General features: G+C 32.4%; 1 pseudogene; it reads left to right on the top strand.

The window, feature by feature from the left end:
- Window positions 1–15,274: 15,274 nt before the first annotated feature.
- Window positions 15,275–16,860, top strand: LOC133176106 (uncharacterized; annotated as a pseudogene).
- Window positions 16,861–17,376: the final 516 nt, after the last annotated feature.

Raw genomic sequence — 17,376 nt, 5'->3', positions numbered from 1 at the left:
TGTAAACAATAATGCCATGCATCGAATACTGCATGTCATTGATATCCTGTTAAATCAGGGCTAAAGGATTATTATGAAGAAAGTCTTTATAGAAGGTATCTGTTTAAATGCAATGAGAAAATATTAAATGTATTATCTACATTAAATTTGGTTATAAAAAAAAATTAAACCCATTTAACGTATTTAAAAGTTGAAGTCTTCTTCCTGGTCTATCTAAAAAGCTGTCGACGTTTTATTAAGATTGCTTAAGGTAGCATAACCCTGTATGACTAGCAAGAACAAAACCCATTTGAAATTAGACTGGAAAAAACGACTGAGAGATGCGATATTTGATGCCGTTAAAATGAGTTTCAGAAACGTCCCAAACAAGAATTTCCTATAGTTAACTATAGTTTTCTCTAGTTAACAATAGTGAATAATTAGATTTACTATGACAATTTACTCTAGAACATTTTAGAGATTTCAAAGCTTATAATCTCTGAAATTTGATAACAATCGTGTAAAATTTGGAAATATATGAATAAACAAGTAATAGTTCCATTTAATATAAAAATGCGCCTGTATGAATATATACTATAAATAAACTATAGTCAATCAAAGTATTTTTGGTTAGGTGTACCAGGAACAATGAAATTCTTCGTTGAATATTGAATGCGCGTTACGTATTAATGTTCTTCTTTTGTATTAAAGTAGATTTACATGTATATACTTCAAGTTGTTACAGTCCAGTTTTTGCTTTATTTTGAATATTTAAACAGTGTTTATTTGAAATATACGAGCAGTTTTATTTCTTGTATGAAAAAGGGATGATTGGGGTAAGTGAGGGGTTAAACAGCGCTATACTAGTGTCCTTAAGATTTAATAACTACACGAAATAGTTTTGTTCCAGATAGGCATGAGTCCAAGTAGCAAAACTAATGCATATAAATAAAATTAAGTACTTCTATCCTTGTTATATGTAATCTTCCTATGACATTGATTAAAAATAAGAATTTTTAAGATACCTGTTTAAATAAGATAATCATTGAATATTTGATAAATAGACGATTTTCATCCATATGTTAGTTACTAATAAACCGATGATAGGTCAGGGTAATTTTAAAACAAATCACATCCAGGTCTCGACTTTAGAATACATAAACATACATTACATAGGCCTTTCAACTGCCGCTAGGGTTCGATGTTAAGAATGATAACTCATTACCGGAACTTGTTCAGAGCAGTTTCGGGGATCTAATTGTTTTTAAGCAAGTCAGTTTTTAGCGTTTTCCAAGTCTTTATTTGCTGTCAGTAGAATCCAGTGGTTTTAAAATTTAGCATAAAAGTGAAACTTATTTACCATGTAGTTACGGACACTGTTTAATTACATATAAGTAAAATTTTAAATTAAAATATAAAGTGAAATCTACCCCCCTTCCAAATTTTAACCTGATTAAATTTTTATACTTGGTCGTTCTTCTTCGTGCTTAGTAACACAATTAAGATAATTAATTGTTGCATTTACTTGTAGAAATATATATATTTATATAGGAAGCACAAAATGCACTCACAAAAACATGACATTATATTTTCTTCTTCATAACAATCGACAAAGAGAGTTAAAAATCTTGAATATAGTCCGTTCCCCATTCATTTGATCCCGTTATTCCAGAGTGAAGACATTCTCCTTCTTTTGGTCAATACTTTTGTGTACAAAACAATGTAAGGAACCCTTTTGTGTACATAACAATACCAACTGAAGCAGCCTATATGTCATTCCTATAAACGATAACTCATAAATCGGCACTTAGTTGGTCAATTTCTACACTTGAGTTACCTGTCCTTAAAACACAACATCGTACAAGTTAATTATTAATAAATCAACTTTTTAATGATTTAATTTAAGGTATGCATAAGTAATTATCTTTTTTGATAATTTCTTGTACCTATAAATCTATCTATGAAATTTTTTACCATATACGCAACTTGAAAAATTAGTTGAAAGGCCTACATTACATGAAAAGCGTCAAAATGTTTAACCGAAACAATACAACTATGATGAAAGCACACTACAAAGAAATATATCTACATAAAGCGCATTCAGAAAAATTAAAAAGAATATCTTCATGACATTTGGTTGCCAAAATTTTGAAACCAATGAATCATACTTTTGTTCTTCCTGGTCTATTTAAAAAGCTGACAAATTCTTACATTAAGATCAGTTTACAATAGCTTAAATCTGTTTTACTAGCCAAAAAATATTTTGAAATAAAACTGAGAAGAACGATAGAAATATGTTTTATTACATTTTCAACAGTGAAATACTGTGATTTATTATTTGAATAAATGTGATATTCTCTCACAGTGTGAAAGAATACCAAAATGACATTATCAAAATATAGTGCGAAACGATATCAAAGTAAGTAAAAATAATTTCTGACCCGTAATAAAATAGAGATAGTAACTAAATCATCTTGATAGAGACTAAAACTGCCAATTTCTTCCCAAATATGTTGCTAAAATTTACATTTGTTGTGTTTTTCTACTAAGCCAACTGTGAAATAGATTTGAAAACCATTTTTGTGTATACTCACGCGTAGAAATGTACACGGAGAAACTCGCACTAAAATGACGTCACAATGAGGCTACAGGGACGGTAATAAAAATAATGACGATATAGTGCATCGACAAATTCAAACATAGAGTATATTTTTGGTGTATTTTAGCGCGCTTCATGAAATATGCCTACGTGACAAGTCTGTGTGATTTACGCACCAATAACTCACACTAAACTTAAAAACATTCCTTAAATGTTTTCCATCTAACAACTGCTGAGTAAGCTATGACATCTCAACTGCTCAACTATGACGTCATAGCCTATGACACTGTGTTAAAAAAAGAGAGGCAAAGAAAATGTAATAAACAGAAAACTCAATGTTTTGTCGTTGGATATGGAATTTATTTCACTTGTGAGACAGGATTTTTTGATATTTTCACGAGTTCGAAATGTGGAATAAATTCCATATCCAACGACAAAAGACAAAGAAAATATATTCAGATTGCCTAGTCTCTCAGAAAACGGTATTTTGTATGTTCTAAGCCTCTTTTTTTTAAATGTATGATTGAATATATGTACTGGGATTACTTTTCACATGATTACAAATTTAATGCAGTGAAAATACTTTATTTTTTACATAATTGTATTAGAACCATAAAATTCAGGAAAAAGAAAGTTTAAATTGATAATGACGTCATAATGGATCTAGCACCAAAAGACATTCTAAAGTCATTTACTAGATCTTGACCTTAAGTTTAGTTTTTAAAAAAAATTGATTTTGCTTAACTGAAAAATGAAGGCCTAAACTTCTCCACATAAATTTAATATCCGCTTATCGTTCTTGATTTTGTGGTTTTATCGCGGGTATGTTAAGGCTACACCCAGATATATCCTACTTGCCTTTACAATATGACGTCATAGTAAGCTGTATGACGTGAACTTTAGAAATAATGATTTCTTAATATCTATATTTATTTAAAGTTTAATTTCAGGTCCAAGAAATGAATGGAATCATTCAAAAACATAATTCAAACTAAATCTTGTCGTTTTTGGGTGGTATAAATAGCTAAGTATTTATTACGGGGGTAAATACCAAACCCATGACGTCATAGCTATTGATCAAATATTTACTGAGTTTAAATGAAACATGACGAGAATTCATGTAAACAAATATATGAAATGGGAGTTTTAAAGCATATACCGTGAATGTTATGTGTGATTCATAAGGAATTAAAGATTAAGAATCAGGTACGCTGATATATTCTTATCATGTTTTCTTATAATGAACACAGGCAGTGCTTTGAAATACCGATCAGCCTTTCCTCTGCCGCTCTATAACAACAAAAATGCAAAAGTTCAACACTACGCCGCATACTTTGAAACATAATTTTTGTTTGTATCGAAAGCTTGTATTCTATAGTACTTGGAAAGTGCTGCTAGAATCGTGTGGTTAACATGAATTGATGACAATTTCTTGATCGTATGTATAAAATGAAAAAAATTTTGGTAAGGTTTCATGCGAAACTTTGGAATATTTTCTTCTGTGTTGGGAGAGTAGGATTCTAGCAGCACTTTTCATTTTCCTCTGATGTTTTTACATAATTATTTTCACAAAAAGAAATTAATTATCCCCGGGGTAGTGTTGAACTTTTCACTTTTTCATTAAGGCAATTTTTCTATTTATAGACGTCACGTGATGACGTCGTAGTGGAGTGCTTCTTTTATCCTAAGACTAAATGACGTCTATACAATGGATAATAATAGTAAATGTTTTATCTATGGCTTTTCCGATTTATCAATGTTACATTTTACGAAAAAAGTCGAAATTCGCCGAAATATGATCTGGGTACTACCTTAACATACCCGGGATGACGTCACAAAGACCCATTGATGTAAATAACGCATTAGATCTGATATAATGGTACCGTATTTTATTGAGTTATTTTTAGTCATTTTTGTTGATATAATGTGATTATGTTTTCAGATGAGCTATCTGATTCTAAAGCACAGATAACTCAGTTTGAATTAATACTTAATTAGGCACAGTAACTGAAAACGAAAGCTTTTCATCGTAGGATCATCTTGATGAATATCCCATAGAAATAAAGATGTTCCCCCTCCAACTATGATTACTTATTTTAAATTAATACGTTAGAAGCAAAAATCTTATTTTTGTTTGATACGTATGTGATACATGATGTTATTGAAACGCATTATGAAAATGTGTTGTTTTTTTTTTTCATTCCTAGTTTAATTGTATAATTAACAACTTTAATGGACCTATAAAATCTGTAAAATTATATCGAGAGGGGAAAATATCCAGCTCAAGAGTACCCCCTCCTTTTTTTCCCCCACATAAACACGGGGATATTGAATTTCATGATAAACGAGGATCAATAAAAAAAAATGTCGGTGTATTTGAATGCGTGCTTTCTGCAATCTGAAGCACGAGGATTGATGTCACAAGAGACATGATTTTTAAAAAATGGCTCAAAACGTACCGGCATTACGAGTATTTACATGGATATAGATATGCACTGTAATGTTACGGTGCTGATACTTCTAACAGTATGGCTCAGCAATATCATACAGTTCGTGCATAAATTGATCAGTTGATTGATTATATGTTGTTTTACGTCCCATTCGAAAAATTTTCACTCATAGAGAGACGACACCATATACCAGTGAAGGTGATGTTGAAAAAAATCCATACCCCCATTATTTGCGAGACTGAATCTGAACATTTTTTTAATATTAATATTTTTACAGTTAAACATTTTTTTAAGGAGACTATATAATCTGTGTTAAAATAAACTGATACAAATATAAACAATTCAGTCTGTAAATACGAGGGGGAGAGCGAGAAAGCGATTGAATCATTTCATTTCCAATAAATAAATGAAATCATTTATTTCCAAGTTTAGTTTCAATTTCACACACCGCTGTCAATCAAATATTCAGCTTTACTTAGAAATGCGCGTGCTACCGAGTACATAGATAGCATCATCTGATCATGGCTTAAAAACATTGGTTTAGAAAATTCAAAACCAACGCAAAAAAAAAATTGAATAATTTTCACTTCCTGGTTTATTTAAAAAGTCGACAAATTTTTGCATTAAGATTCGTCACAGTTGCATTACCCTGTATGACTAGCAAACCATAATATTAAAAAAATTGTTCAGGTTCAGTCTCGCAAATAATGGGGGTATGGATTTTTTTTCAACTGATCACCTTCACCGGTATATGGTGTCGTCTCTACATGAGTGAAAAATTTTCGAATGGGACGTAACAAAACAAAACAATAATACTGAAAAAGACGCTAGAAAGATATAAAAAGATTTTGAAGTGATTTTCAGAAATATATACCTGAAACGTGAAAATTCTTGACGATAGAATGTGATTTACGTTCGTACTCATTTTTCTTATTAAAAAGATAAAAAAAAAAGTAATATTTTTATAAGTGCTAATGATAAATACTGCTTCAAAGGTTTTGTTGTATATGACAAATCTGATATCTTTAATGAAATAAATATCAATTCCTAGCAAATTAAAACCTGTGATTTTCTGAGCAAATTTGAATAACTGGTTATTACATTTTGTTGATTTTTTTAAGAGCACAGTTATCAATATTTCAGCATTTCAGTAAAATAGAAATACAATCAAATGTGCAGTTTCATCGAAAGCATTTATTTGTTTTCTCTTTTGCTTTAGACTTTCGTATTAGATGACCGGAGGGGGAGGGGGACAAAGGGGGGGGGGTAGTTCTAGAATGAAACCGTTCTTAAGTGTTTCCAAACATAATATTTTCAATAACAAAATTAAAAAAAATGTCATGTTTATCGTTCTGAACTTTTAACCTTCTAATAACCTCGACTTAATACTCTGTTGCTCTTCCTTGTCTATTTAAAACCCTAACAATTTTTTTTTTCACCAATGATAGTCTACATTGGTATGTCATTGTATTCTTAAAAGCTGTTTTTACCTTTTTTTAAAAAGTGACCGAAATGATGATTTTAAATAATGTTAAAAGTAACAATGCCTTCTTTATTCTATGAGAGCATGAATCTAAAATGTTACGGATAAAAATAATTCAAAAGTTTTAGTATATTTAAGAAGTCAGATTTCTTTGTACGCTTTAATTATCATAGTGTTCAACACATTGAGACACATCGAGGTAATGGTTATTCTTTGCACGGAAACATGAAGAAAACGACCTTATACACAATAAATTGAAATTTGGATAAAAAAGTAATCATGGAATTTTCTTAATAACTGTAAATACCAAGTGTCTCATTTACATTTTTTACCAATAAAAAGAACATTAATTCCTTCAGGGCAGGAAAACTGCTAATGAATGCTTCATTTCGTCTAAGTGCTGTTTGGAGAGGGTACAGATTTTTTCTTTTTAAACTTTTATTGATCAATAAGACTCTCCTCTTTCAGCGTTTGCAAGGGAAGTCACCCCCCCCCCCCCCAAAAAAAAGAACATCTTCTCTCTTATCTGATATGAACAAATTGTTACAGTTTTTTTTTATACTTGATATCAAATGTCTGTTTAAGTCGTTTACAAATTGAAATTTAAAACTTTTAAAAGAATTTTATCTCTTAAGACATTGGAACAGCTGAGTGGAAATCAAAAGATTCAGATTCGTAATCAGAATTGTTTTGATTGAAATAAAAGATACCACTCTGACACATCCGTTTCAGATTTGGAAATTTTACTAGAAGAAGAATTTAATGGTAACCTAACAATAAAGTTTTATGATAAATGTAATGACTTTTCAATTGTCAACTTTCCTTTACTTATGTAGCAATATACCCATGTTACATACATATGGGGTTTTTGTCTCACAGTTGTTTCAAGACGCAAAAGCATGAGTTTTTAAGGTCTCATCCGAAAGCCCATGACTTTCACTTCTAGTGCCGGGAGCTTGGCGAAGGAACAGTCACTACCTATGTTTAGGTCTTAGGTTTGACGCGGCGCGGCGAACGAGAATCAAACTCCGGCCTACCGATCACGAACGACCTAACACTAGGTAGCTGTGTCTGGTTACCCAGGAAGAAGATAAAGAAAAAATAAAATAACTAGATGAGATCTCGTTGCTTGAACAAGTACATGTAGGTCTTCTGTCCGATTTTTGATAAGATGATATACGATTTTGACATTGATATTGAGTTTACCAGATATATACTGTATGTATACTTAAATAAGCGGGCTTCATATTTTAGCGGCTTTGGCGAAGACAATTCATGAATACCGCTAACAAATCATTTATAAATACATTATACGGCACGGACATGTATAGAGCTAATTCACGATTTCGCCAACAACTCCATACCCAGTAATTGCGCTAAATTTTTAATACACCAATTTATGTACACGTACAGTATAAAAAAAAGCAAAGATTATCTACAGGAAGAGATATTTCAAATGAACATTTTTACTTCACCGACATATAAGAAAATATTGTTCATTAAAGACTTATAAATTAGTTTTTCAGCTCCTTTGACCCCCACATATGAGGGGTCAACTCGTTTATTTTGATATCAAAATGAAAGGTCTCGTGATTTTGAAGATTTTTTTGTTCAACAATCATTCAGAAGTTTCTTTTCATTATCGATCCATGTAGTACAAGAAGTCTGTGAGCCAATGCTCACTAATAATACCACCGCTCTGATGTGAATACACAAGTTCAGTTATGGACAGACACAGTGATAATCAGGAAGTGGACATCCGATTTGTACAAAAATGAATCCCAACATATGGCATGCTTAAACAAAGAGTGTGCTAAAATTTCAAGCATCTGCCATGAGTAGTTGCTGAAAAAACTGCCATCCAAATTTGTTATGTATGGTACGGACAGACGCACAGATAAAGAGGAAGTTGACATCAGATTCATACAGAAATGAATCCCACCACATGGCATGCCTAAACAAAGAGTGTGCTAAAATGTCATGCATCTGCGATGAGTAGTTGCTGAGAAAACTGCGACCAAAATTTGTTATGGACAGACAGACACAAGGGTAAAACAGTATACCCTCCTATATAAATATTTACGTGCCAGTCTTCCAAGTCCGTAATGGGGCTGTTTTACAAAAATTGAAAATGTGCATATTGTTTAGAATATTATTTTGAACATCTGTTGTTCAATATTCCTTATCAAATGTTCCCCTTTTCGGGATATAAAACTTCAAAAATTTAGCATTTTGGCCCTTATAACGTAATATATAATCAAAATTCTAAAATAAAGTTGCTACGCGTAAAGATAAATCTTTTTACTTCAGTATTTTATAACAAAATATTGATCGTTAAAGAGAAATAGATAAAAGAATGTTGGCCCCTCTGAGCCCCTTATTTAAGGGGTCAGTCCCTTTTTCGTGATATAAAATGAAAGGTCTTGTGATTTTGAGAACTTGATGTACAACAAAGATTCAGAAATTTCGATACGTTGAAAAGAAATATTTAGGGGCCAGCCTTTCAAGTCCTTGATGGGGTCGTTTTGGAAAAAAATGTTGCATATCGTAAAGAACATTTTTCTGAACATCTTTTGTTCAATACTGTTTATAGAAATATTCCCCTTTTACGACATATAAAGCGTCAAAGATTTAGCATTCTGCCCCTTATTACGTAATATGTAATAAAAATTTTAAAATATAAAGTTTCAAATCGTTATGATGAACATTTTTGCTTCAGTAATTTATAACAAAACATTCATCCTTAAAAAGTTTAAGATGAAAGATTTTGGCCCCTCTGGGTCCATAGTTTGAGAAGTCAGCCCCTTTTTCTTGATATCGAATGAAGGTTCTTTTAAGTCTGCATAACTTTCGTTATATATGTATTAACAAAATGTTTACAGTTGTAAAGATATGAAAGAAAACGTGTCAAATTTTGCGAGATGCTTGTGAGCCTATTTTCTAGATCTGGCGAGCTTCTACGCCTTTTTGCGCTGAAAAGGTATAGACGCTAAAAATGCTTCCTTTTTTGAGTACTTCCAGTTTACATCGGAAATACATGTACTTCCAATGGATTGTTTTTGTTGTCGATTATCCAGGGGAGCATCATGCCTTTATTAAACAAAAAATACCGGAAGTAACAAATGCAAAAAACAGAAGGCCTTTACACAAATCAAAACATGTTCTATCTACCCTGAAAATGACACGATTCCACCTTGGGTCATTTACGAGAAACTGCGATCGCAAATGATTTTTAGAAATAAAAAAAAATTGTCCTGGTATATTGATGCATCATTCCAAAAAAAAAAAATCTTTAAAATCGGTCGACTTGTTTCCGAGTAATCGTGTACTATGAAAAGGAAATAATAATAATAGTAATAGGAAACAGAAAGAAAACAGTAAGGTTTTCCGCAGGAAGTCAGAAGACCTTAATAATAATAGGGGAAAAGATACAGAACGAAAACAATAACGTATTCATTTGGAGACGAAAGACATGAGTATATATATATATATATATATATGTGTGTGTGTGTGTGTGTGTGTGTGTGTTCCCAATATATGTGACTCTAGAAAATAAATAATAATAGTTTCAATGTTAGTAGAATGTTTAATCCTTAATGAATGGAAATGGAATAGAAATATCTTACCGAAATAAATGATGAATCCTATTGACTACACAGGACAAGGGTTAAAGAATAAACACTGTCCACGCAGCAGATGTTCTTGCTTTACTTCCTCCTCTACAACATATTCCTCTCTCTTTACAGTTCACAATATCGTGTTACGAAATAAATACAAAGACTTTTAAAACCCATATATAAAAATTTTAAATAAGGGCTTGACACATGAACAAAATAAGATATAGTTAAGATGTTAAATTCTAAAACAACATAAGACTGTTTTTTTTTTAAGTTGAAAGACTCGGGTAATCTCAAATGTTCGCAACAAAGTGCTAGTTTTTCAAGATTACATACATAAAACAAAAAATAAAATCATAAAGGTAACCTTCAAACTGGAGGTACTCATAATGTCACAGATTGACAAAATTTCCGTTTATAAACATAAGTATGTAAAGATTGTTATGCGCCCTAATTTATGAACTGGCCTGTTTTTGAAGATTAATTATCCCCTGCTATTAATAAATAAGAAATCAATTCAACAATAAAATATATGCAGTTGAAGAACCATTTTTTAAAGTAAATTACTTATAATTTATTTATAATGATAAAACATATCTTTTCATCAGGGTCTTTAATAATTTGTCTTTTTAGAATTTAATTTTTTTAATCGCTTTTGAACCAAAGGCTCAAAGAGCTAATGCTTTGGCTATCTGTACGGTGTGCGTCAATGTATTGCAATATGGGCCATATCTTAAGAACCCCTTGGCCAATTTTGTCAAATTTGTCACAGATCATCCTTGGCCCAATGGCTCTCGTTTATACTAAAACTAGGGATGTTACCCTTAAACAAGGGGAGATAATTAGCGAAATAAAAACAAAAGGGATGGTTGATAAAACAAGAAGTCTGTGAGCCAATGCTCACTAATAATACCCCCGCTCTGATGTGAATACACAAGTTCATTTTTGGACAGACACAGGGATAAACAAGAAGTTGACATCAGATTCATACAAAAATGAATCCCACCATATGACATGCCTAAACAATGAGTATGCTAAACTTTCAAGCATCTGCAAAAAGTAGTTGCTGAGAAATCTGCAACCAAAGTTTGTAATGTATGGCACGGACAGACGCATGGATAAACAGGAAGTTGACGTCGGATTCTCACAAAAATAAATCCCACCATATGGCATGCCTAAACAAAGAGTGTGCTAAAATTCCAAGCATCAGCGATGAGTAATTGCTGAGAAAACTGCGACCAAAATTTGTTATGTATGGTACGGACAGACGCATGGATAAACAGGAAGTTGACGTCAGATTCTCGCAAAAATGAATCCCACCATATGACATGCCTAAACAAAGAGTGTGCTAAAATTTCAAGCATCAGCGATGAGTAATTGCTGAGAAAACTGCGACCAAAATTTGTTACGGGCAAACAGACAGACAGACAGACACACAAGGGTAAAACAGTATACCCCCCTCTCCTTCGGAGCGGGGGTATAAAAAATATTCTTCTCAAGAACAAGTGGGCAAATTATCACCAAGCTAGATACGATGTATATTAAGAATTGTTCAAGGCATCACTCTGGGACAGAGTGTGGCCTAAAGGTCACATCAGAATTGACCTGAAATTATGTTTATTTAAAACGTTTATATTTTGCGCACTATAAGGACTAGGATCATCAAATCTTGTCAGTTGATGTATCATACATGAAGGACCTCATGTCATACTCACTCAAAAAATTTGCAGGTTTTCACGATTTCGATGCATTTCTTGGACACTTTGAAGCCTATGATCCTCAAAACCTGTCATTTAAGGACTCTTGAGGCCTTGAAGTGTGTTAACCAAAATGTTGGTCACCGTGACCTACTTTCTGAAATTTATGGCTAATCATTTTCAAATATTTAAGGTCATTATTTCGGATATTGAGAGGTTTAGAATCATCAAACCTTATAAGTTTATGCATATTGGGGCCTTGAAACATGAAGGTATATATTTGCAACTTGTTTTAGAGGCATACATGTATTTAGAAACTGGGAAGCGTAGGATCATCAAACCTATTCAGTTGATGCAGGCCTCGGCGTATTTGATACAAAGGATAGGTCAAAATGACTTTTTTAAATATTTAATATCTGGCTTTTAGTTTAATACAAAATTTGACTTCGGATCACTGTTTATCCGATTGATACAGAGGGCTCACAGCGGATGTGACCGCTGGGCGGCAAATGCTTACTCCTATTAGGTACCTGACCCACACTTAGTTGATTCAAGGGGTCCAGGTTTTACCCTGTTCAGAAATTGTAATGTTTATGGGGTTTATGAGATTCCTCATTTCCTCATATTCACTTTTTTTCATTCTAAATCTATATAGCATTTTATTGTAAGTTAGTAATATAAACAAAGATAATCAGCTACACCGAATCATATTTGTTAACCAAATATTCAAAAGATTTTTTAGTCGTAACGTGCCAAGATTTCCTACTTTAAATTGAACAATACTTTATTGACAAATCTAAAGATACCCCATTCATAAATGTGCAATGACACTCAGAAACAAGCTAATAAGATTTTATCAGTCACTTTCCCTACAATTAGATATTGCAATTGAATTGATTTCAATACACTTTTATAAAATGTAACATTATGAATAACATTATAAGATTATGAAAAAAATAATTAAATGTTGAAAAGAGAATCCCTTTTGGAAATAGAAGATAGTAATATTTTCTAATCCTTAATTACAATGAATAGAAGTGTCTTACCGAAGTAATGAATCATAACTGTTACCAGTAAAAAGTTTGTATGGGATTTTATACGTTATAACACTGTACACTCTTTCTTCGAAAACAAATTCACATCCTTTTTTAAATTACGTGTACCTTTTTCCAAAGCTTCCAATTTCAGATTACGTCAGTTCTAAAATTGTAAGTCAGTTAAAATAATGATTTTCCTGAAATTTTTACAATGGAAATATACAAGTATTTTTTAGTCTTGACACAAACACACATACACAATATTAAATAGTACGGGAAAAGTTTAAATTTACAGAGTTTATACTCCTGCATTGTTTTCCCCTCAAAGTAACAGCAAATGTTAGAAAGTTAAACGTGTGAATCAAGGAAATTTTCTTCAGACACTCCGATCCCCCCAAAAGTGAAGAAGTCAAATATGTGGGTTACAGCTATTTATCGACTCTCCTTTTGTTGTTTCCTTTCAATGGTCAGGTGCAATTTGAGGATTACTACCCATATCAGTTTTGATCTGTGAACTCTTATCAATTGTACTGTCAAAAGATTTGTTTTTTTCCCTCAGTTATCTGCTTTTTTTCTCTCAACATATTACGTTGTTACACTTTACATTCCACAGCGGAGAGGTTAAAAGATATTTAGTGTGTGATCTAATTTTGCTACATTTTATTGTGAAACATTAATCCACACTTAATTAAGCATTTAGAAGCCCACACCGATTTCAAGATGAGCTTAAATTAAACAAGTTAGCATAAAGATTCATTCATGCATTGCTCTATTGTTACCTGCTGTAGTAATGTAATACAACCTCTGCTGAAGGCTCGAGGGAATGTAAAAAAGGTTTTCAAATTTTTTTGTATGTTTTATATTATCGATGTTAAATATTTTAGTTGTTTCGCCATAATTAAAAGGTTACAAAATCAGAAACGATGAAACTATTGAGGAAAGCAAACGAGTATGTATTACGTACCAACGCCTTATTTATAAATATTTGAATGTACAAATCAATATACAATCATCATTATTAAATAAATAGTGGTTAAGTGTTTCTTGTATTAGAAACGTTAACTGCCTAAGCACTGAAGCAATGTTTTTTTAATATACAATGATATTACCTTACGGTAAGTGTGTACGCAGTAATTGAATAATTTTATTAACTTAATTATTTATTTAAAGTTCTATAAGTTACTACCTGTTACGTCTCCCACAAGTTACTCAAACAGCACAAACAAAACAATAGCTTTAGATGCCTTATCTTAGATACTTGTTTTATTTTACAAGGAATGAAGAAAGGATGACTATCAGGTTTCCTTAAACTAGATTGATGGATTGTATATTACTTTACGTCCAATTCGAGAAATTTTAATTTCATATAGAGACATCACCATGTACGGGTGAAAGGCTTCAAATTTAGACCTATACTGGAAACTTAGGGCCACTGAGCAGTGAGGGTTCCATATCGTGCTGACGCCTACCGTGACATGGGACCTCGGTTTGTAAGGTCTCATCCGAGGGAACCATGACTTTCACGTCTAGTGCCGGACGCTTGGCGAAGGAACAGTCACTACCTATGTTAACGTCTTAGGTTTGACGCGGCGCGGCGAACGAGAATCGAACCCGGGCCTCCCGATTACGAAGCGAACGCCCTAACCACTAGGCTACCCCTTTAAGATAGAAGAATAAACTTGATGTGTCCGTGAGATTTGAATGCCACCGCTTGCATCTAAGTTTTATTTACTTATATGTTTAAGTTCAAGAGTGTGAAAATAGGTTGATGGAAATGGCACAAAAATATCTTATTATATAGCTAATAAATGTAATAAAGAAAACTACTTAAGGTCTAGGGAATTTTTGCCTGCAATACAGTACCTGGCCACAGTACAGTACGCAAAATGACGGCCGTCTCAATAAAATGTTTGAGTTTTGACAACTGAGATTTTATTCGTTATTTTTTCCTTAGAATGAAATGGCCGGTCGGAATATGTCTTACCTTGTGAATATTTGGTAATGTACCCCACTGACTATGTAACAGCCTTTTAGCCTCTTGGGAATAGACTTGTATTTTGTATGGTCTCGGAATCGATCGACACCCAAATTTTCGTCACGACACAAATCAAGTCCTGCCGATTTTTAATGTTGTGTAGCTGGTGTTCTACACTAACTTTAATTTTTCTCCATATATTTTCTATGATGTTTATATCCGGTGATTGACTTGGCCACGCAATGGTAGGAACATTTCCTTCTTTCCAAGTGAGGTCTGTCGAGGTTAGTGAACAGGGCAGTTATCTTCTTTTAACATCAACGGACTGTCATTGAATTCTTTAGTTACAAGGGCAGTCATTGTCATTCAAAACAAAGATATACTTCTCAGAATTTATATTTCACTCAACAGGCCGGTTCGATTTGCACCTTCCAAAAGATGAAAATGTCATCTTCTAACTTCCCGTTTCTCTTGTTAAATCGAACAGTGTTCTTCTGAAATCAATATGGCGTCGAAACGAACTTTAGTTAGCCCTGCAATAATTATTATGACTGATGATGAAGATTTCGACATTCCAGATGAGGATTTTTCATTTGCAATAATATGTAAGGGACTTTAACCGAGCTTTCTTTGAAACAACATGCTATTTATTCACATATTATGGTGATTGCTATTGCTTTTATGAAGTCCTAATTTGAAAAAAATACATGTAATAAGATAACATACGTAATATTATGAATCATTAGTCTGAACCTTATCTTTATCTGATTTGAATTATAAATAATTCTATATTATAAGACCTGTCATTATAGCACCAAGTGTTAAATTACATTTCTGCTGTACTAATAATTTCCTTAAAAATTATTTCACGCTATTCAACAGCCTACCAATATGCAATTAATTTAATTGTCTTAACTGTTTTCAGACAGGAGCAAAGAAAACGATATAAAGATATTCCTTACACACGTTCAAGACCTTCTTTCGTATTTCCAAGACTACATTTGAAGCTTTATTGGAAAATATTCAGCATATTCCAGAACTACTACTAAGAGAACCAGCTGCTGGACGACCTCAAATTTCACATGAAAAAGATTTGCTGATGATGCTGTGGTATATAGGATCACAAGAAACTATACGGTCTATTGCAGATCGATTCAACGTTTCGGAGTCGACATTCCATTCCCACAACAGAAGGATGTTAGATGTTTTCCAAATATACTTTCTTCAAAAATTTGTGATTTGGCCAAATGATGTGCAGACTGTAAATAATGAATTTGCGCTAAAAAAGAACTTCCCTGGTGTGATTGGAGCAATCGACGCTACACATATACGTATAAAAACTCCTAGTGGACACTCAAATAATTATTTCAATAGGAAAAAAATTCATTCGGTCATTCTTCAAGCAGTGTGCAGAGGAGATAAACGATTCACAGACCTTTACTGTGGATGGCCTGGGCGAGTGCATGATGCTCGCGTTTTTCAAAATTCTCCAGTTAGGCAAAGAGGCCCAATTCTTTGTGGCCAGTGCCATTTCTTAGGTGATGGGGCATATCCGAGCAAGCGGTGGCTGATTACTCCATACAGAAATAGAGGAAATCTTACTAGGGATCAAATTAAGTTCAATCAAATCTTATCAAGTACCAGAGTAATCATTGAAAATTCATTCGGCTTATTGAAAGGCAGATTTCGGCGACTCCAATTTGTAGAAATGAATGATATTTCTTATGTTGCCAAGGCTGTCATAACAGCTTGCATCCTACATTACATTTGTATCCTGAACCAAGATGAACTTGATGAGCATTTTGACAATGACCCTCAGCAGGTTCCATTAATTTATCCATTGTGTGAAAATGATGCAGAAGGTCAATTAAAGAGACAATTACTAACACGGCAATTGGCTAATACTTAAAATCTGCATTTTCTTGAAATGTACCATGTCAAAGAATACAGTTTGACAATGAAAATTTGGTATAGAAACCAAAGTTGTCATCTTCTTTCAAAATAAAACAATGCATATCTAATTCATGTAAAAACTGTTTTATTATATGAAAAATATATAATAAATGAAATCAATCATCTTCTTGACGCTTATAAATTAACATATATATATATATATATATATATATATATATATATATATATATATATATATATATATATATATATATATATATATATATATATCTATATATATATATTAAGAAGAACAGTGAGATCAATATAATGGAAAAACAAATCACATATTGGCTTAATTAGCATTTAAAAAATAAAGAACATCACTTGAAACTCACATATAGATAAGAAGTGTCTATGATTTATGACCACATAAACAGCTCAATATCTGTTTCACAGATGAAAAAAAATGTTTTCCAAATAAGGTTTTTTGAAAAAAAAATTGCGAAACACTTAATCATGTAAAATAAAAACAATTCCTGACTAGACCATTTAATGAACTTGCAGCAACTGAAAAAAACCCACTAAAGGGCATGTAAAATCACACTTCACCTTATTTTAATTTAAGCTACAAATAATCAACATG

This window comes from Saccostrea echinata, unplaced genomic scaffold (genome assembly GCF_033153115.1).
Source record: "Saccostrea echinata isolate AGI-Se365-2 ecotype Australia unplaced genomic scaffold, CSIRO_AGI_Sech_v1 ptg000066l, whole genome shotgun sequence".
Taxonomy (NCBI): Eukaryota; Metazoa; Mollusca; class Bivalvia; order Ostreida; family Ostreidae; genus Saccostrea; species Saccostrea echinata.
This window is presented reverse-complemented; position numbering and strand designations above follow the sequence as displayed.